The sequence below is a fragment of the Nelumbo nucifera genome, chromosome 1, assembly GCF_055504915.1.
Source record: "Nelumbo nucifera cultivar China Antique chromosome 1, China Antique-T2T, whole genome shotgun sequence".
Lineage (NCBI taxonomy): Eukaryota > Viridiplantae > Streptophyta > Magnoliopsida > Proteales > Nelumbonaceae > Nelumbo > Nelumbo nucifera.
Window position 1 is genome coordinate 125,143,348 of NC_142649.1, and position 21,867 is coordinate 125,165,214.

General features: G+C 37.1%; 1 long non-coding RNA gene across 1 annotated transcript; it reads right to left on the reverse strand.

Moving 5' to 3' along the window:
- Positions 1-13,560: 13,560 nt before the first annotated feature.
- LOC148803779 (uncharacterized) lies at positions 13,561-21,589 on the reverse strand. Its single transcript, XR_016081385.1, has 2 exons — positions 18,589-21,589; positions 13,561-13,900 (listed from the first exon to the last, which is right to left on the reverse strand). It is a non-coding gene; the product is annotated as an uncharacterized LOC148803779 (long non-coding RNA).
- Positions 21,590-21,867: the final 278 nt, after the last annotated feature.

The following is a 21,867-nucleotide window of genomic DNA, read 5'->3' on the forward strand; positions in this document are numbered from 1 at the left end:
CTCAATGAAATAATAGAATCACAACGGAAATCTCCAAGAGGAGTTCTTATTTCCGACTTGGTTCATGGAGAAATAGGGTAATCTGCGCTAAATTCTGGAGAGAAATCTGCACGGTCTTCCAAGGTGAATATGGGCAGTGGTGGAGGATTTAGAAACCGGGGATGCTAAATCATGAAAAAAGAACGATTGCCCTTCCCATCTGCAAGTTCTTTGTACAGTAGTGCTCATTTTCCCCGTAAACTTAAACCACAAAAGTTATGCGAAGACAAGCTCAAGATGTTAAAACGAACTGAAACAACAATCGAGAAAACAATAATCAGAGAAACTAAAATTTTAAACAACAAAGAATATTATTGAAGTATGTATTGATTTTGGCTTGACTCGAATACATATAGAGATGATTACAACAAAGATCATCAAGATGCCTCTATTTCTTCTTGAATGAGGTACAAACGCTTAGGGTTTTGAATCCCAAGAGGGTTTGTGATAGATAATTTGGGCATTTGGAGGGTTGATAAAGAAAATTAGATGACATTGAAAAGCATTTATGTCTTTTTAAATGTCACTTAACAGGGTAGGTATTAGATTGGCATGTAAGTGATACTAGGCCTAGGGATGGCAATTTTGTGGGAATTTTCAGGTATCCAACCCGATACCCAGAATGCATAAATATGAACATATTAATCTATTATATTATATATCATGCACAAATTTATAAATTTTAAGTGCTAAGATAATTATTCTATTATTAATATTTTATTTGTATAAATTTCTTGGGATTAAAATCATCATTTGATGTAAATTTGGATTTGATAGATTGTTTATTTCATTTAGTTACAAAATGCTAATTTAAAATATTATTTCTTTTAATTTTTAGTTGGAATTATTAATCATATACATGTATTGATTGTTTTGATGAACTCAAAATTTAATAAAATCTATTTTATTTCGTTAAATAATGCAAAAGGTGAGATGGCTTAGTAGCTTAAAGTAGCGTTAAGAGATTTGACGCTATCATTAATTGATCCAAGTTTAAGTCACATTATAAGCATTAAGAAACCTTTTTTAGTAGAAAACGTTTGGTCAATGGGTTTAACGGGTGGGACGGGTTTAACGGGTTTGGAAAATTGAGAGGAAAAGTTAGACGAATTTAAAATGGGTTTAGATTTAGGAATACATAAACGGATTTGAAAATGAGTAGGACAATTTGCACAAATACCCTACCCGTTGCGATTCCTACTTAGGCCTAAAATACAAAATAGTAATAGGGAATTTTTCAAAAAAGAAAGATAAAATATAAAAACCTCTAAAATTTCTAACAGTCATAAAAACTTCCCTTCTATCATTGACCGAACAGAAAACATTTACATTTGCGAAATTCCCCCAAAGGCGTCAATCTCCCTTGTCGTTTTCTTCCTTTCTTTTAATCTCCCAACAATATACTCACATGGAATATGTGGGGATCGGTTAAAATGGATATAGAAATCAAACCCAGCGTTTTCCAATCTCTAGGATTTCAGAATTTTAGAGATGATGGGCGCTTTGCTTGCTTGGTTGCTACCTTCATTCTCTCTAAAAAAATTCTCTTTCTCTTTCTTTTCTCTTGTTTCATGGTGCTGAGACTGAGGAGTTTGATTGCAATCAATATTTCTTACTCGATTCTCCGTATCTAAACTCGGAATTTCTTGGGACTGTTTTTGGTATGGATTTATGACAAATATCTCTCTGTACTTTGTTTTACTATAAAAACTCTCCTCTACTATGATCATGAGATAAAGACCCAATGCGTTAAATTATTAAAATATCCCACTAAACTTTTTTTATTTATTTTTTGGTCATTTTTCTCTTAAAACCTATTGTTTTGCTTTTCTTCTCTTCTTTTCCTCTCCCACATTATCCTCTTTTTGACCACGTGGAGAACTAAAGGATGGATACGACCCTTCAGTTCAACACCTCATAACTCAGAAAACTGCGCCTCCTCTTTTTCTCTCCTCAGAAAAACAAAGAAAGACACGGAAAGAGTGAATGACTGTTGTCACACTCGATGATATCGTCTTCATTGTATACTCTGAAGCTAATGGCGACGAAGCTGAGGTTATGAAGCAGAGATAAGAACAATGGTTATGATGGAGTGTCTTGGAACTCGAAACATTGCAGCAATGGCGGGTTATCCTTCCCCTGCACGAAGGTGTTGAGCAAGGAGACCAAGTGGGAAACACTCAACTCGGCTTCATTGGTACTGTTCCCGTATACCAACTATACAAGCGAGGGCTGGTGGTGGGAGTGAAAGCTGTGTATTGAGCCTTATCGTATGAGCCTTATCGTATATGAGCTGTATCTTGTATGTATTTTAGTTATCGTCTTGGTTTTCCATATTCTTTTAGGAGTTAGTGATTAGGTTCCTAATTGTAATTGTAATTCTTCCTAATGGTTAGCCGACTTCCTCGCAAGAGAACTTCATATATATGTATCTTGTAATCGTTGGGTAATACAGAGGCAGAGAAGGGTTCTCCATTATCTTTCTCCTTCATCTGAAAGTTTCACATGGTATCAGAGCCAGGTTCAGGCTCTGATTGATTGATAATGGTGGATGGAAAAGAGAAGAAGAATGAAGGTGAGGGCGGAAGCAGGAAGGTAGTTTCACCATACTACTTGACTGCCAATGACAACCCGGGTAATATAATTACCCAAGTTCAACTGAAAGGAGACAATTACGAAGAATGGGCTCGAGCAATGCGGATGGCGCTCCGAGCCAAGAAGAAGATTGGCTTTATCGATGGATCTATATCTCAGCCCACAGATGATTCACCGGAATTGGAAGACTGGTGGACTGTAAACTCCATGCTGGTTTCATGGATCCTCAACACGATAGAGCCAAGCCTACGTTCTACAATCAGTGGGCAATGGGCCAAAAATACAGCAACTCAAAGCAGATCTCGCGAACAACAAACAAGCTGGTCTCCCAATCGTGACTTATTATGGCAAACTGAAACAGATATGGGAAGAACTCGCTAATTATGAACAAATTCCAACATGCATTTGTGCAGGCTGCAACTGCAACATCGCTGCGAAGCTGGAGAAGAGACGAGAAGAAGAAAGAGTCCATCAATTTCTGATGGGCTTGGACGACGCAGTATATGGAACAGTGCGTTCCAATATTCTGGGCACCGATCCGTTGCCAAACTTGAACAAAGTCTATGCCATGGTGATACAAGAAGAGCGCCTGAGAGCCATGACCCGCGGCAAAGAAGAAAAAAGGGAAGCGATGAGCTTTGCTGTGCAGATGCAAGTTGGAACAAAAAGAATGGGACATGACACAAAAGAAAAATCTGGAGTGTGCACGAACTGCGGACGAACAAGACATGAAGCTAAGAGTTGTTTTCAACTCATCGGATACTCAGACTGGTGGGGAGACCGACCGAGATCTACTGGAGGTGGGAAAACACGAGGCTGGGGAACACAATGCAAAACTGGTCGTGGACGTGGAGGCGTACAGAGGACAAATGCTGCACAAGCGGTAGGGCAAGCTTCTGAACCAATCCACGCGACAGAGGGAAATCGTGCAGCATTCAGTGGATTGACTAATGAACAATGGTCCCATTTTCTTAATCTCTTGAATTCTTGCAAACCCAACACAAATGAGAAGTTGACAGGTATGAATTGGATAATTGACACAGGAGCTTCACACCATATGATCGGGAACTTGAACCACCTGCATGATACCGAGACCGTGACTGGGTGTCCAGTTGGATTGCCCGATGGAAAGCGTGTCATGGCAATAAAGAAAGGGACAGTCATTTTAAATAAGCACATGAAGCTTACTAATGTGCTTTATGTTTCTCGTTTGAATTGTAACCTGATATCTGTGTCGCAATTACTAGAGGAGTCAAATTGTAATATCCAAATCACTAATAAGTTTTGTGTTGTACAGGACCGCACTTCGAGGATGGCGATTGGTGCGGGTGAACTACGCGAAGGGCTCTACTACTTCAAGGATGCGTGCTCAAGCAAGTTTCACAAGGCAAAGGTTAAAGCTTCATATGAGTTATGGCACAAGAGAATAGGTCATCCCTCTGAAAAAGTAATTAAATTTCTTCCTGATTTGAACATTAGAGGTGGTAGTGGAAATAGGATTTGCGGTGTTTGTTTGAAAGCCAAACAGACAAGAGGTACGTTCGATTCTAGTGAAAATAATGCTAAAAAAATTTTCGACTTGATTCATTGTGATTTATGGGGTCCGTACTCAGTACGGGCGTCTTGTGGTGCCACGTATTTTTTGACTATTGTTGATGACTTCTCAAGAGCCGTTTGGATTTTCTTACTTAATGACAAAAATGAAGTGGGCAAAACTTTACGAAATTTCTTCACTATGGTTAAACACCAATATGATAAATTGGTAAAGATAGTTAGAAGTGACAATGGTACTGAGTTTATATGCTTGAAAGAATATTTCTGAGCAAGGTATAATACATCAGACCTCATGTGTTGAAACACCGCAACAGAATGGACGTGTCGAGAGAAAACATAGACATATACTGAATGTTGCCAGGGCTCTTAGATTTCAAGCTAATCTCCCTATTGAATTTTGGGGAGAGTGTGTTATGGCGGCCAGTTATCTGATCAACAGGACCCCTTCCACTCTTCTTTTGGGAAAATCACCGTATGAGATGTTATATGGGCAAAAACCTAGCTACAAGCATATGCGAATGTTTGGGTGTTTGTGTTATGCACAAAGCCTAAATCGTACTAGGGATAAGTTTGCTAGTAGAGCCAGACGTTGTGTCTTTGTGGGATACTCCTTTAGCAAGAAGGGGTGGAGAGTTTATGACTTGGAGAAAAATGAATACTTTGTTTCTAGGGATGTGGTGTTTTCAGAAACTGAATTTCCATATGTTGTTGATGGAGAAAAAGTCGAACACAATGATAGTCATCTTGATTATACCCAGGTGGAGACTGAAGTGTATGACGAGGAAGATTGTGAAAGTAAAAGAGGAAGGGGTGACAGTACTGGTGAGGTCATGGATAACAATGGGGACAGTTGTGAAAATGATAAAGTGGAGCATGACGTAAGGGAGGGTTCCATGGTAGAAACGAATGCAGGGAGTGAACAATTTGGACGAGGTCATAGAGTGAAGCATCATTCCACTCGTCTCAAGGATTACGTTATACACACAACATGGTGTTCGAACCAAAGTCTGAGCTCTTCTGCTAGTTCATCTCGCCAATCTCACTCCTCAGGTACTCCCTATCCTATAACACGTTATGTGAATTGTGATAAATTTTCTTTGCGACATCGCTCTTTCTTAGCAGCTGTCACAACTAGTTATGAGCCACAGGGATATTCAGATGCTGTCAAGGACTCTCATTGGAGAGAGGCATGAGAAAGGAACTTGAAGCTTTAGAAAATAATAGAACCTAGACAGTGGAGGACTTGCCACCAGGGAAAAAGGCTCTTAAAAGTAAATGAGTCTATAAGATAAAATACAACTCAGATGGCACAATAGAACGGTACAAGGCGTGTTTGGTGATATTCGGAAACAAACAGGTTGAAGGGATAGACTACAATGAAACGTTTGCACCTGTGGCAAAGATGGTTACAGTACGTGCATTCCTTGCAGTTGCTGCGGCTAAAAATTGAGAATTGCATCAGATGGATGTGCAGAATGCATTTGTTCATGGAGATCTACAAGAAGTCTATATGAAGATGCCTCCTGGATTTGCTTCAAGATTGCCTAGAAAGGTGTGCAAGCTGCATAAGTCGCTTTATGGATTGAAGCAGGCCCCTCGTTGCTGGTTTGCTAAACTAACAATAGCCTTGAAACAGTATGGTTTTACCCAGTTGCAATCTGATTACTCTTTGTTTACGCTTCGATGTGGGCAAGTACAGTTAAATATTCTGGTTTACGTGGACGATCTTGTCATCTCTGGAAATAATGGGGATGCCATTCAGAAATTCAAGAAGTATCTGAGTCAATACTTCCACATGAAGGACTTGGGAGTTTTAAAATATTTTTTAGGAGTGGAGGTCGCAAGAAACCAGGAAGGTATTTCTATTTGTCAGTGGAAGTATGCTTTGGAATCATATTAGAAACTGAATTGTTAGGAGCTAAGCCAGTTGGTTTTCCCTTAGAACAAAATCATAAATTAGCTCTGGCAGATGGTCCTTTGATGATAAAGCCGGAGAGTTATAGGAGGCTAGTGGGTCGTTTGATTTACTTGACCATTACTCGTCCTGAGTTGTCCTATTGTGTGCATGTGCTCTCTCAATTTATGCAAACCCCCCATGAAGAACACTGGGAAGCGGCTTTACATGTGCGATATTTGAAAGGTAACCCAGAACAGGGAATTTTCCTTCCAGTTGACAGTGATCTTCGATTGTATGCTTATTGTGATTCTGACTGGGCCAGTTGTCCATTGATTCTCTCACCGGATAATTTGTTTTATTGGGACAAGCACCAATTTCGTGGAAGACGAAGAAGCAGCATACAGTGTCCAGATCATCGACTAAGGCGGAATATAGGTCTATGGCAATAGCTACATGTGAATTGAAATGGTTAAAAGGACTGTTGTATACATTAGGAGTTGGTCATCCCGATCCTATAAGATTATACTATGACAGTCAAGCAGCTTTGCATATTGCTACGAATTCGGTCTTCCATGAGCGAACTAAACACATTGAAGTAGATTGTCACTTTGTCCGCAGTGAAATCCAGAATGGGAATATACAGCCCTCCTATGTCCGGACTTCTGAGCAACTTGCTGATATATTTACAAAGGCCCTGGGCAGGGAACAATTCAAACATCTTCGCAAGTTGGACATTTTCCGTTTACATGCACCAACTTGAGGGCGGGTATTGAGCCTTATCGTATGAGCCTTATCGTATATGAGCTGTATCTTGTATGTATTTTAGTTATCGTCTTGGTTTTCCATATTCTTTTAGGAGTAAGTGATTAGGTTCCTAATTGTAATTGTAATTCTTCCTAATGGTTAGCCGACTTCCTCGCAAGAGAACTTCATATATATTGTAATCGTTGGATAATACAGAGGCAGACAAGGGTTCTCCATTATCTTTCTCCTTCGTTTGAAAGTTTCACACTGTGTGGTCGTTAAAGAAGATTTTGTTGACGGGGAAGATTATTTCAAAGCTGGGGGTTCGGAGCTACTTTTTGTCCAAATGTAGCAGACCAAGCCCATGGACAAGCAAGCGAAGATTGCCTCCCCTGCAACACTTGCAGAGTTGGAGTTGATGACTAAAAAGGTCTTGGTTTTCTCTGCAACAACCCCCACCACCATAACTAACATAGTGTTGATGACTAAAAAGGTTTTGAGAAGGAATCATGGTCATATCGGAGTACCGAGGAAACAAAATAGCCGCGTCCATTTCTATCTTGTGTTTTGTCTTCAATCCCATCGATGGGAACTTTCAGGAAGGATTTTTCAAACGAGGAAAGGGGATTTCTCGTTGCCATGGTGATTATCACGCCTTGAATAATTTGAATCGGGAACAAGGGCTATAGAGAAGGAGGTATCCATAAACGAAATATGCATCGGACATCGTTATTTCATCTCTCATTTATCTGATGAAGATAACAGATGAGAGAACAAGAAATAAAGTACAGGGGAAGGGCAAGAAGAGAGAACGGGGGTGAGAAAGGGAGAGAGAGAAATGTGAAGGAACGGAAGGATAATCTCAAAGGTCAGGGAAGATGAACAATGTTTTTCTCGTCTAGTTATTATAAGGATAGTATCACGTTGGAGATTAAAAAATATTGTAATGGCCTTTTTGAACGGAAGGCTAAAAGAATAGAGTTTTTGTCTCATGGTTATATTACAGAAGAATCTTTATCGCACAGACCCCATACCACTGGGGATCTCTCTAACTTACCCTTTTCTTTTCGTCTTCTCCCTACTGAAATGGTGGTTTTGGGGTTGAATTTCGTCCCGGTTATGAATTCTTGTGCGAGTAACTGAGGTTCTGGCACAAGGGTGTCAACCGCAATAGGATGCTGACAAAACTAGCTCGTTTGAAGACAAAAGGCAAATAGGATATTTTTCTTTTATAGAAATGTGGATTTTCCACCTGCGTTCGGATTAAGAGCTCTTTCATGGCACTTGTTCACTTTTTGCTGATGTTATGGTTGTTCTATGGATCTACTTTCAGGTGGCATGGCTGTTTTGGTCGTTTTTCCATGTTAGTTCTGGTTTTGAGAAAATTGTGAGTTTATCTCAACGCTAAAAACAGAGCATGAAAAGAAATTTAGTTTTCTGAGGAATTGGTTTAGTAGCCCTGGTATGGATGGATGGGTCCGTTGCTACTCTTTCTCCGTCTGGTGTAAACTACGAACGTCTATAGATCTTAGCCTATTTTTATTTTTTTAATCCCTCTAGAGAATAACTATTAATATATATTAAAATTGGTTTGTCGATATCAACAGTCCTTTCTTTGCAAGAAACCCATTTTAATTTTTTGTTTTTTTTTATTTTTTTAATCCACGTAATTATCCCACAATGATTGAAACTTTTGTGAAATAAAGTGGAGTCAGAGAGTTTGGACTTCCAAAGCGTCTCCCGCCCATGTATACCATTAAATCTTATAGAAAGTCTAAGAGCGTTTGGACTTCCAAGCTCTACAAGAGTTTGAAACCTTCCATTCTACAGTCTTCCTACCATGTATGCCATCAAGTTTGTTTCATTTTTTTTTTTGAAACTTTCCAAATTTTAATTTCTTTGAAACATTCATGATAGAGGGAGATTTGACCCGACCCCTTGGCCATACGACACGTGGAAGCAATCAAGAGTGACCTGGCAGAAGCGCCAGCTCGGCACGGCAGCGGGCCCACAACCCGAGCTCCGAGGAAAGGAGTCCCGAGTTCCCCCAAAAAAGGAACCCACGACCCGAGCTCCCCAAGGAAAAACACGAGCTCTATCCGAACTGACCCACCCCGGGGCAGTTCGGACCACATTTCTATCCGAACTCAAGACTTCACCTCGCACACCACTTCGGCTCCAAGTCGCCTGACTGAACAACCGTACCTGACGCCCAGAAAGCCCGTACACGGAGGCGGCGCGCCTGACTAATTAGGGGTCCGACACATGACAACTGCCCGCCAACGGCTACCTGCCATCGCCATCTCAGACGTGGCAGAGATGGCCCTGACAAGTACAGTGGCGGTTATGACACCCGAACTGGCAACTGACAGAGGTTATGACACCCGAACTGACAACTGGCAGAGGTTATGACACCCGAATTGGCAGCTGACAGAGGTTATGACACCCGAACTGGCATCTGGCAGGGATGATGACACTCGATCTGGTGGAGGTGATGATGCCCGATCTGGCAGAGGGGTGAGAGTGAGTGTACAGGGTGATTATAAAAGACCCCCATCTTCCAAAGAAGGAGGTATGTGATATTTTGTGCTTTCTGGTCTTGAAGTCTCTCATTTTCACTTGCCTTCTCTTGAGCACTGACTTGAGCTTCGGAGTGTTTCAACCAGGTTCCTCCCCGGAAGTCTCCAATTTCTTCATTGTTTTAGGCATTTTCGGCTTTGTCAAAGGCAAGGTAACCGGCAGCTAGGACCGATTGGATTGCGCATCATCAATTCACTTTTTCATTTGTTCACTGTTTCTCTTCGGTCTGACTTTACTCAGGTTCGACTTTATTTGAGACGTGATTTAGCTTGCAAGAAGCATGTCAATATTTTTGCATTTCCCAATTTGCTTGCTCAGGCCAGTTACGTATTAGGTGTTTTTTTTTTTTTTGCGAAAAATAGATTTGATTAGGTTTCTTTTTTGCATTATTGGGTGCATTATTAAGTGTTTTTTTTAATGCTGAAATGTTGAACAATAACAAAACCATTTCTCCTTCGTTTCTCTACATTTGTTTTAAAAAATGTTGAAAATAACCAAAAAAGAAAAGTCGACTCATTAATAACAAAAAAAAAGTAGAGAAAATAGCAAAAAAAAACAATAAAAAATGAAAAAGAAATAACCGGGCCATCGCAGAACCCGTTTTAACGATCGGGCGATGAAGACGACAAAATGGGTTTTGCGCGACCCGTTTTCGATAGTATACCGGGTTCGTTCGAACCCGAACCGTGTTTCTGACGGTTCGCACCATGGGCGCGAGACGTTCTTACAGCTTGGAAGTCCAAATTCCGAAGCGTCTCCCACCCATGTATGCCATTTAATGATAAAAATTACTGTACTTAGTTAATTACAGTATTTATTTAAAAATAATGTATTTATTAAATAATAGTATTTTCAAAATTACAAAAATCAAGAAAATTAACAGTAATTATTTTTTAAAGATTATATGGAATAACATATAAATAATTACAGTATTTTTAATAATTAACAGTATTTTAATAAATACAGTATTTATTAATTACAAGTATTAATAATTAGAGTATTTATTAAAATAATATATTTATTAATTAACATTAATTTAATAATTATATTTCTAAAAATTACGGTATCTTTTACCATTAAATAACAGTATTTTCAAAAAAAAACCAAAAACAAAGTAACAAAAATAAACTGTAATTAACAGTAATTATCAGAAAATTGACAGTATTATTTTTTATAATTAACATTATTTTACAAAATACAGTATTTATTAATTAACAGTATTGAATACAGTATTTTCAATTTGTTGTTACAATTTTATTTCATAAAAACAAAATAATAATAATAATAATAATAATAATAATAATAATAATAATAATAATATGATGATGATGATGACGATGATAATAATAATAATAACATTATTAATTAATTAACGGTATTAGAAAAATACAGTATTAACTAGAAGTATTTATAATTACAGTATTTTATATAATTAATAAATACTGTATTTTGATAAATACAATATTTTCTATAATCAAAGTATTTATTAAATGATACTATTTAATAGCAATTCATATTTTTAATAAATACAGTATTTTAATTTACTAATTCATTAATACAGTTTATTAATTACAGTATTTCATTTAATTAATAAATACAATATTTTTAATTACATAAATACAGGATATATTTAATTAATTACAGTATATTTGCATTTAGTTAATCACAGAATAAATCTAATTGCAGTATAATATTAATATGTGATTGTAATATTTATTTTCACAATTAAAGTATTTTCTCAATAATTAAAATATTTTCAACAATTACAGAATGTATTAATTAATAGTACTAAAAAATACTGTATTTATTGAAAAATATGGTATTTATTAATTAACAGTATTAGAAAAATTCAGTAATAATTAATTAACATTATTAATTACAGTATTTAATTAAAAGTATTTATATTTGCACTATTTTTCGTAATTTTTAATAATTAACAGTATTTTGAAAATACTGTATTTATTAATTAACAGTATTAATTACAGTATTGTATTTAATTAATAAATACAATATTTTTTTAATAATTACAGTATTTTTCATAAATTTTAATAATTACAATATTTAAAAAAATAGTATTCATTAATTAACAATGTTAATTGTAGGATTTATTTAATTAATAAATACAGTATTTAAAAATATAGTATTTATTAATTAACAGTATTTTTAATATTACAGTATTTTAAATAATTAACAATATTTATTAAAAAACAATATTAATTAACATTGCATCATACAGTATAATATATTTATTAATTAAATAACAATAATTATTTTTTTACTGTAACTAAATTATTTTTCAACTGTATTTAATAGTAATTATATTTTTTAATAAATATAGTAATTTAATAATTATAGTATTATTAACAATTCAGTACGGGCGGGGATGGGGTAGAGTGTCTTTGACTATGGGGCAAGAATAGGGATTGGGTGCCTTGCCCTGAACCCACCCCACTGCCATTCCTATATAATTGTTAATTATTAATGGAATTAATAAAAATGTTAGCTTTTGTAATTATTTTTGTTTATTTAAAGTTAATCAAAATCTCATTTAAAATAATAATAATTAACAACAAATTTTGATTATTATTTTTATATTAATTAATAGTAAATAAAATTATTAAATCTCTTAGATTTTCCCATGCATCACATGGGTTCCCGCTAGTATATATATCAAAATTGGTCTATTCATGTCTGCATGTTTCCTTTGATAGAAGTTATTTATCTATTTTATCCATTTTATGCATTTTTTTCTTATTTTCTTTTGTTTTAAAAATATAAAACAGTAATCATTGCTTATTTTTATTAGTTTAATAAAGTTGCGCACTATTAAAGAGAGACATTTGGGTTTTCCAAAGCCTCTTATTTTAATGCATGTTATTATTACATTTAGAAAAGGCATTTAAGAGAGAGAGAGAGAGACACCTTTGGGTTTTCCAAGGCCTCTTATTTTAATGCATATTATTATTACATTTAAAAGAGAGAGAGAGAGAGAGAGCGAGAGAGAGAGAGGGCGAGAGAGAGAGAGAGAGAGAATAGTAATAATATAAATCAAGGATTTTAAAACCTAACATGACAACGAACTAGTTAGAGGTCCGATTCCTGGGTCAAACGGTTCGACCGTTCGAACTGAACGGATGGCCCGTTCTAACAAAAATATTAAAAAGAAAATAAAAAACAGCTAAAACCATTGGATGATTCAAATGGTTTGACTACTCGGGTCAGCAATTTGCTTACCAAATCAACGGTTTTTGGCGAAATAATGGCTCTGGGGTAAAACGGAACTAGTCATCTGACCGGTTCCTAGTTTTTTCGGTTCGGTCCGATTTTGAAAACCATGATATAAATCAAATAATATAAATAGGTTGAGGTTAAACAATCAAAAAATTATTAATTTAAAAATCCATTAAACTTAGTAAATATTATAAATGTGTTTCAATTCCACTTAAAAACCATAAATTTAAATATAAAAATATTAATTGATAGTATTAATAATATTATTAGATAACTTATGAGTTTAGACCTTAATAAACGCTAATAAAAAATATTCATTGATAGTTTTTGATGAATCAATTTTTTGGGCTAAGTATCGATCTTTTGGCTAAGTACCTCGTCATTTGGTCTGCTTCCAAGTGGCCGATGACTCAAGTCGAAGTGGAGAACTTTGGCTGCCGAGCTGAGTTGAGCTGGGCAGGCTAGATGGCAAGCTGACTATATTGCCAAGTTGCCTGTGAGTAGACATGTTCATGGGCCGGGCCAAGCCGGGCTCGGGCCAGGCTTTTAGTCTTCATTAACGAAAAAATGTTAGGCCCGAGCCCGAGCCCGGCCCGACCAACAGGCCTAGAACTTGGGCTTGAGCCCGGCTCTGATAAAAAGCCCGAAGCCCGAGCCCGAGCCCGACCTAATAAAAGAAATTAAAAATTTTCCCTACATTATCTATTTTAATTCCGATGTTTTTTCCTTTATTTAAATAAACACAATTTTACATTCTTAAATCAAAAAATTTATTCAAATGGACATTACATAACCCATTTTAATTTCATTCTTTTTTTCTTACAATCAAGTAAAACAACAACCTTCTTTAAGGTTGTTTAATATATTCCCTGTTGTTTGGTCATTTCTATACAATCAAGGCAAACCTGAAATAAAACACATAAGAGCAAATCATATAGGTTCATATTCCTACGAATAGCATTACACACTAAAACTAAATTCATATAACTTCAAGTTCATGTTCCTCCAAAGTCATAAAAAAATAATCTGAATAAGACAAACAAAATCCATAAAACATGTTCTCCATCCATTCTTGAATTCACCAACAAGATGGAATATTCCAACTCTCAAGTTCCAATCCATTCTAAAAAATAAAATAAAAGACTTCATTGCCCATATGACCATATCAAATAAAACATGTTCTAGGCTTCTAGCCATCTCCATTCATTCTTGAATTCACCAACAAGATTGAACATTCCAACTTCTAAGTTCCAAGCCATCCTACAAAAGAAAATAAGAGATAAATTCAGTATCCATGTCACACATGTAATTTGTTATCATGTCAAATGACAAATAAATAATGGAAATATATGTTATTATAATATCTAAAACATATCATCAAGTTCAACATTTTCATCATCATCATCACTACTATTTGATTCTCCATCCTCTTATAACAAGCTTGATCCTGAAGAAGCCCCTAACAAGCTTGATCCAATTGGAAAATCTATTAGAAAAAAATCAATGAATCATATATTTTAATAAACAATAAATAAAAAAATTACCTAATACAAGGTCTTGTGTACGAAGCCAATTTTCAAGACAAACCAAAGCTTGAATTGTCTTGGACCTAAGTGAACTTCTCCAAGGATTGATCACCTTCTTTCCAATGCTAAATGCAGATTCAGATGCAATTGTGGAAATAGGAATAGTCAAAATATCTCAAGCCATTGATGCCAATTCAGGATACCTAAGTGAACTCTTATTCCAATACTCCAAAACATCAGCATCTGCTTTGATTTCAAGGTTTTGTTCCTCCAAGTAAAAGTCTAACTGAGTTTTTTCACTTTGAATCTTTCTTTTTGAATTAAAAAATTGCTCATAATCTTCAAACCCATCACCATCATCATTTCTCTCACTCATGTCAAATTGACTAGAAGATCCAACAAAGGAGATGGAGGAAAATTTTTCTTTGTATTCATTAAACAAATCATGGAGAGTTTTAGTTATATCATTAACATGCTCCTCAGCTTCATCCCCATAAAGTTTATCAAAACAATACTCCACTAACCTAATCTTGCAACGAGGATCCAACACAGCAGCACAAGACAAAATCATACTATATTCAGCCCAATATTTATCAAATTTCTCCTTCATTTTTCTAACCATATCAGTCATAAAATTCTGAGGTTCCTTACTCACTAACATCAAATGTCTCTGAATCATCCACACTCCCTTGAAATAAATGTTTGAAGTAGGGTACTTAGTGGCAGAAAATATGCAAATAACATCATAAAAAACCTTTAACAACTTGTGAAGTTTATCCACTTTTCCCCATTATTCTTTTGAAAGCATAAACATTTTAAAAATATTATCCCTTTGCCCCCAATGTTGTAAGACTTGCTTATAATAAATGGCATGTTCAAGCATCAAATAAGTTGAATTCCATCTCACACACATATCTAACCTCAATCTTCTAGTTATGTTTAAGTGAAAACTTTTTTCAGCAAGTTCATAAAATCTATGCTTTCGGGCAGCTGATTTCTTTATATTTTTTACACCATCCCGAATCTTAGAAACAACATCATCAACAATATTCAAATCAGCTTGCACAATAAGATTCAAAATATGGCTACAACAACGAACTTTGAAAAAATCACCACCACACACCAAAGATTTATGTATTGAAGATCTCAATTTCAAAGAGTTAGCCATCACATCATTGTAACTGCATTATCTAATGTGATGCTAAAAATTTTCTGATCGATATTCCATTCGCTTAAGCACATGACCACCTCATCTGCTAAAGATAGTCCATCAAAAGAAGGTGCCAAAGCTTTAAAGCGAATAATTCTTTTCTGTAACTTCCAATTGTTGTCAATCCAATGAGTAGTTATACACATGAATTCATCATCAGTGTGCTCAGATCTCCAAGTATCGGAAGTTAAACAAATCCAACCAAGTATATTAGACAAATCACTTTTCACACCCTCTCTCTCTTTCACATAACTAGACATGATATCTCTTTTAGCAGTATGGCTACTCACATTTTTAAATTCAAGATTTATAGATTGAATAAAGAATCTAAAACCAGGTTCTTCAACAGTAGTAAAATGGTGTTTTCCACATACAAGAAAAAATGATAATGCCTTACGAGACTCTTGTTGATCAAACTTGTAGTTTTTCAAAGAAGTACTCCCATCAGTGTTTGATTGAATAGTTACTTTGTACTGTCTAATATCCTGAGTTCTACGTCTAGGGCAACGCTCTAAATGACGCTTCAAGTGAGTAGTTCCCTTACTTGACTTACCTTGTAATATTTTCATGAAGTGCTTAGATAGTAATTATCAACTCTTGATAGTCATTATCTGAATTCAATATTTTCTTAGTGGAAGTCTGGTCAAACTCTTGATAGTCATTATCAACTATATCTACTCCAACAACCGCGTTTTCACTTGCCATTGACATGATAGTAATTATTAAATATGAAATAACCAACATAATGAATTCTAATTTTACAAGCATATATTAAATAAAAAACTAAAAGAAAAATAATCATTTGTTTACATTAAAAAAGAATATAATTTCTGAATTTGCAAAAAAAAACCAATTGCAGATTATCCAATATAAATTCTGAATTCAATAATCAATATAAATAAGAATTTATTTACATTAAAAAATAATATAAATTCAGTATAAATTCTAAATTCAATAATCAATATAAATCAGAATTTATTTATATTAAAAAAATATAAATTCAATATAAATTCTAAATTCAATAATCAATATAAATCAAAATTTATTTACATTAAAAAAAGAATATAAATTCTGAATTCAGTAATCAATATAAATCATAATTTATTTACATTAAAAAAGAATATAAATTCAATATAAAAGAGTTGAATTCAACCTTAATGCTTGGGGAAAAAATGATCTCGGTTACAACATGTACCAAGGACCCAACCCCCAACAACCTTGAGTAGCCCCTTAACTTCATCAACATTTTCAGGTTCCAAAGCCTCTGTACTTGTCCTTTCCTTAGCTAAGCCAGCCTCCCTAGTTTCACTTATTCTATCTTCTTCATCTCTCAAGTCCCAACCTTCTGAACATAACTTTAGTAGTTCTTTGCCACCTAAAAAGAAAAACCCAGTGACTTTACAACATTCATTTATGTAATGATTCCCTCAATTGGTAATAGTTTTTCAACCTTGAATGTTTGATGTACTCGTGGTTCTTTCACTTCCTCTAGCAACCCCAATTTCAGATTCATTAGTGACATCACCTCCAATAATCTAAGAATCTCCCCTCCTCTTCTAAAGAAGAAGCCTTGTATTGATGCTTAGATCATTCTCAGCATCAGAAAAGCACATCAACCAACATAGGGCCTTCTTACCTAAACAACTCCCCTTCCTTTGCTACAACCATCTGCCCATCAAAACCTAAAACAAATCCACCTTCTGAGAATGTGACATTTCACTACTGCATAAGCCACACTCTTCCATGGAACCTCTAGGACTTGTAGCACCAAAAGTATGTTAGCTCTCTGAAGTGATAACTCCTTGTGGCACAGATTCAGGTTACAGTCAGATACAACACACATGGACCCCAACCCCCAACAACCTCAATGCAACCTCCCTCAAAAAATAGCAAAAAAAAAAAAAAAAAATGAATGAAGGAAAAGAAAAGAAAAGATGAACCCTCTGACTGCACCACCAAAAGAGTCTCTATCAAGATTAGATTGATGCTAATACCCACCAATTCTTCAAGCAGCACCAACAGACCAACTTTAGCTACACGAAACACTAGACGCAATGATGTCTTCAGACACTTCCACCTCGTGCATGATCTCCGAGAGTATCTTGCTGCCATTGCCTTGTTTTCAGCAGTAAGTAAATTTGGAAAACAGAACCGTAGGCTTACTTTCAAAACCCCACTGAAAATCTACAGAAAACTTTATCCACTAACAAGGAAAGAGGCACCCTTGGCAGAGTGAGAATGGGTTCCACATGCAAACCCTCTTTCCGGTGTCCACTGAATTGTCCTGTGTATCCGAAAACCCTCCTATCATGATTTCCATCAGATTAATCGAGTAACTTGCCATGTTAGCAGCACCATACCATGAGTTGCTGTCTTCTCCTACCACTCAAGATCTGAACCCAAAAGATGATGGGAAAAATGAAATTATGAATGGATCCAAAACTGGAGAAACCCGAGTTCCCAACTCTCAGAGTTCTAATAGAAGTTGTGACAACATATAGCACAGTTGGATATTAATTGCGTTGCTGAAGTTCTTCTCATTCGTCCTGACTCCTAAATAAATAAAGTGAAGGTTTACAAGAAAAGAAAGTTGGTGGGAGGAGGCGTTGATTCATCAAGACCGAATGGCTATTGATGATCTGCTGAAAGAACTGGAGCGGCAACCGGCAATTCAACATTGGAAGACCTTCTAATTCTAATATAAAGGATGGCTACTTGTTTGCACAATGAGAATGATATATGATGATCGTGGGTGATGTTGCTTGACACTTTGACACTTGACAGTGAGTTTCTCTATCTTATATCAAGTTGTTTTGTCTACGTATTAGTGTTATAGTGTATTACTTATTGAAATGATCAACCTTCACCATTTATACTTGGACGGTTGGCAGCAAGTTATTTAATCTGGTATATATGTATACACCACACGAGGAAGTGTCAAGTGTGGAAGATGACAATTGGAATGGTCAGTGATGGTACTCAATGTTGTTTGGAAGAAGCACCTGCACTAATGCTTGTATCGAAGACTTGAGCAAATAGTTAAGATTCTATTGTTGTCGCAGATTCTGTTGTAATTTGTAAACAGTAATAGAACAATAGCATTGCAAACAGTAAGACAAACAATAACATAAAATAGTAAAGAGTAAACACTAAACATTGTAAACAGTAAACACTAAATATTGTAATAGAATAAAATGGTAAAGAGGACTCACCGCCGCCTCTGGTGATTGTATTCGTCGAGAGTTCGTGGTGAGTCGGTGACTGTGGTTTATGAGCTGCGAGTCTGACCTGTGATTTTGACAATGATCAGTTCGCGTCTGAGAAAGAAAGAGAGAGAGATATCTCACCGCCGTCGTTGGAGTTGTTGCACTGGTGATTGTTCGCTGCCTCGCCGGTTGTGGCTGCCTGAGAGTGTGAGGATGAGAACTATGGAGTGTGGAGGATGTGGAGATTGGAGAAGAAGGGTTCGGCTGGAAAAGAGAAGAGAAAGAGGCAAAGAGGAGAAAAAAAGAGGGGTACTCAACTAGGGACTAGGGTTTTTACTTAGGTTTAGTTATAATCGGGCCGGGAAGGGCTCGGGCCGAGCTATTTTGGCAAATCCCAAGCCCAGCTGAATTTATTGCGGGCCGAGCTTTTTGGCTCGAGGTCAAGCCCATGGGCCCATATACCTATTCAAGCCCGTCCGGGGGCCGGGCCGGCTCATTAGGCCACCCAGCCCATGAACATGTCTACCTGTGAGGTGCTGGGCTGACCAGGTGGCAAGCTGCTTGTGAGGCGTCGGGCTGACCAGGTGCAGGGCTGCCTATGAGGTGCTAGGCTGACTAGAGGGCTGAGCTGCCTGGTGGCGAGCTGAATTGATGAGCTTCGTTGCTCTTTAGAGACCTGCAAGGAACCAAATGTTAGAGGACCCGGGGTGGCTAACCTGGCGAGGTCGCTTCGATGCTTAAGTCAGTACTCTCATAGTAGACTACGAGCTAAAAATCACAAAGTTTGAGAGCTAGAACTTGCTTACTTGCTTGCCTCTCCCTTGTCATTGGGGTTGGTGCCTTTCTATAGGCCTTGCTCACGTACTGCCCCTGAGATCTCCGGAGGTCGTGTCTAACTGGTTCGAAATCCTCGGAGGTAACTGCCATGCACGTTGACCATCTTCCGGAATGAGGGCCAACCTCCAAGGATCGTGGGGTATGCATGCCGAATTTGTCAGTGAGCACGTCTCACAGGTCTCAAGGTCAGCGCATGTGCTAGGCTGCCAAGTTGGACACCACCAACTTGGCAAGTTGTTGCCAAAGAGATTCCGGGTGTCACCTAGTTGTTATGAGGTGCCATGTGTCACAATATCATGGAGGGCAAAATTCGCCCCCATCATTTGCCCCCCACTCATGAGCTGAAAGTAACTCAGCAAAGGGAGTAAATTTCTCCTTTTGGCCCGGGATGAATAATTCGATGAGCTCGTAAGCATCGATTCAATTCCTTAGGCTCTGGGAGTGACTCGCAATCCGCTCCTTGATTTTTTCCATGCCGAAGAGGCGACTGAGTCTTATGTGGTGAGGAGGTCTTCGGTAGTTCGGTATTTTGGTCCTTAGGCTCTAAGAGCGACTCGTAGTCCACTCTCCTTGATCTTGCCCATGCCGAAGAGGCGACTGGGTCTTATGTGGTATCGAGGTCTTCGCCAGTTCGGTACTTTAGTGCTATGGCTATACTGCATCAGCCTCGTGACGCCGATCACCCACTCCTACAAGAAGCTACTAGGAGCTCGACCTACAGGGGCAGCAGTACCGACTTTAGGTCGCCAGCTCGCACGGGAGCCTTAGAAGGCTTGACCAGCAAGGACGTCCATGTAGTCTATTGGCTGCCAACTCCCGTGGAAGCTACGAAGAGCTCATATTTGTAGAGGGGACTCGCGAAGAGGACTGATGAGGCTTTATTCGAATTGAAATAAAGTTGGTAGAGTTGCTTAGTCTGTTAGCTATCAACTTCCTGCATAGTCTTTGAATTCATAAAAAATGGAAACTATAAAGCGAGAGCTTTAGTTTCTAAAAAGTGAGGACTTATCTTTCTAGAAGAAGAGGACTTAGCCTTTTAGAGGATGAGAAAGCTTTTTAGCGTTTCCCACAGACGGCGCCAATTGATGAATCAATTTTTTGGGCTAAGTATCGATCTTTTGGCTAAGTACCTTGTCATTTGGTTTGCTTCCAAGTGGCCGATGACTCAGGCTGAAGTGGAGAACTTTGGCTGTCAAGCTAAGTCGAGCTGTGTAGGCTAGATGGCAAGCTGACTATAGTGTCGAGTTACATGTGAGGTGCTGGGCTGACCAGGCGGCAAGCTGCCTGTGAGGCACCGGGCTGACCAGGTGCAGGGCTGCCTATGAGGTGCCGAGCTGACCAGGTGCCGGGCTGCCTGTGAGGTGCTAGGCTGACCAGAGGGCCGAGCTGCCTGGTGGCGAGATGAATTGATGAGCTTCGTTGCTCTTTAGAGACCTGCAAGGAACCAAATGTCAGAGGACCCAAGGTGGCTAGGTCGCTCTGATGCTTAAGTCAGTGCTATCATAGTAGATTGCGAGCTAAAAATCACAAAGTCTGTGAGCTAGAACTTGCTTACTTGCTTGCCTCTCCCTTGTCATTGGGGTTGGTGCCTTTCTATAGGCATTGCTCACGTATCGCCCACGAGATTTTCGGGAGGTTGTGTCTAACTGGTCCGAGATCCTCAGAGGTAACTGCCATGCACGTTGACCATCTTCCGGAACGAGGGCCAACGTCCAAGGATCGTGGGGTATGCATGTCGAATTTGTCGGCAGGCACATCTCGCAGGTTGCCAGGTCGGCGCATGTGCTAGGTTGCTAGGCCGCCAAGTTGGACACCATCAACTTGGCAAGTTGTTGCCAAAGTGGTTTCGGGTGACACCTAGTTGTTCTGATGTGTCATGTGTCACAATATCATTGGAGGGCAAAATCCGCCCTCATTAGTTTTAAAATACCAACAATTAATTAAAAATCCAAAAAATTTTGAAAAACCTAAACATAATTAAAATACTAAAGTAATTAAAAATATTGAAAATTAACAATATTTTATATTAATATGGGTATTTACTAAAAATTATTAAAAAGTACAATTAATAGTATTTTATTATTAAAAATAACAAAAATTATAAAAACATACTCAAGCCATGAATTATCTTAAAGTATTGAGAATTATCTGTATTTTTTATTAACTATGGTATTTATTTAGTTATTTAATTTATTTTTACTGAAAGAAAATGCAAATTAATTTTGTAGTGACTAATATGCAAAAATAAATAATGAAAATACTGAAAATTATTGAAAAATACTCATATGCAAAAATTACTGAATAATAATGAAAAAACACCAAAATTAATTAAAAATCCAAAAATTCTGAAAAACCTAAAACTTAATTAAAATACTACAAATAATTAAAAAAATAAATCAATTGTATTTTATTGCAAAAACTACTGAATAATAATGAAATAATAATGTA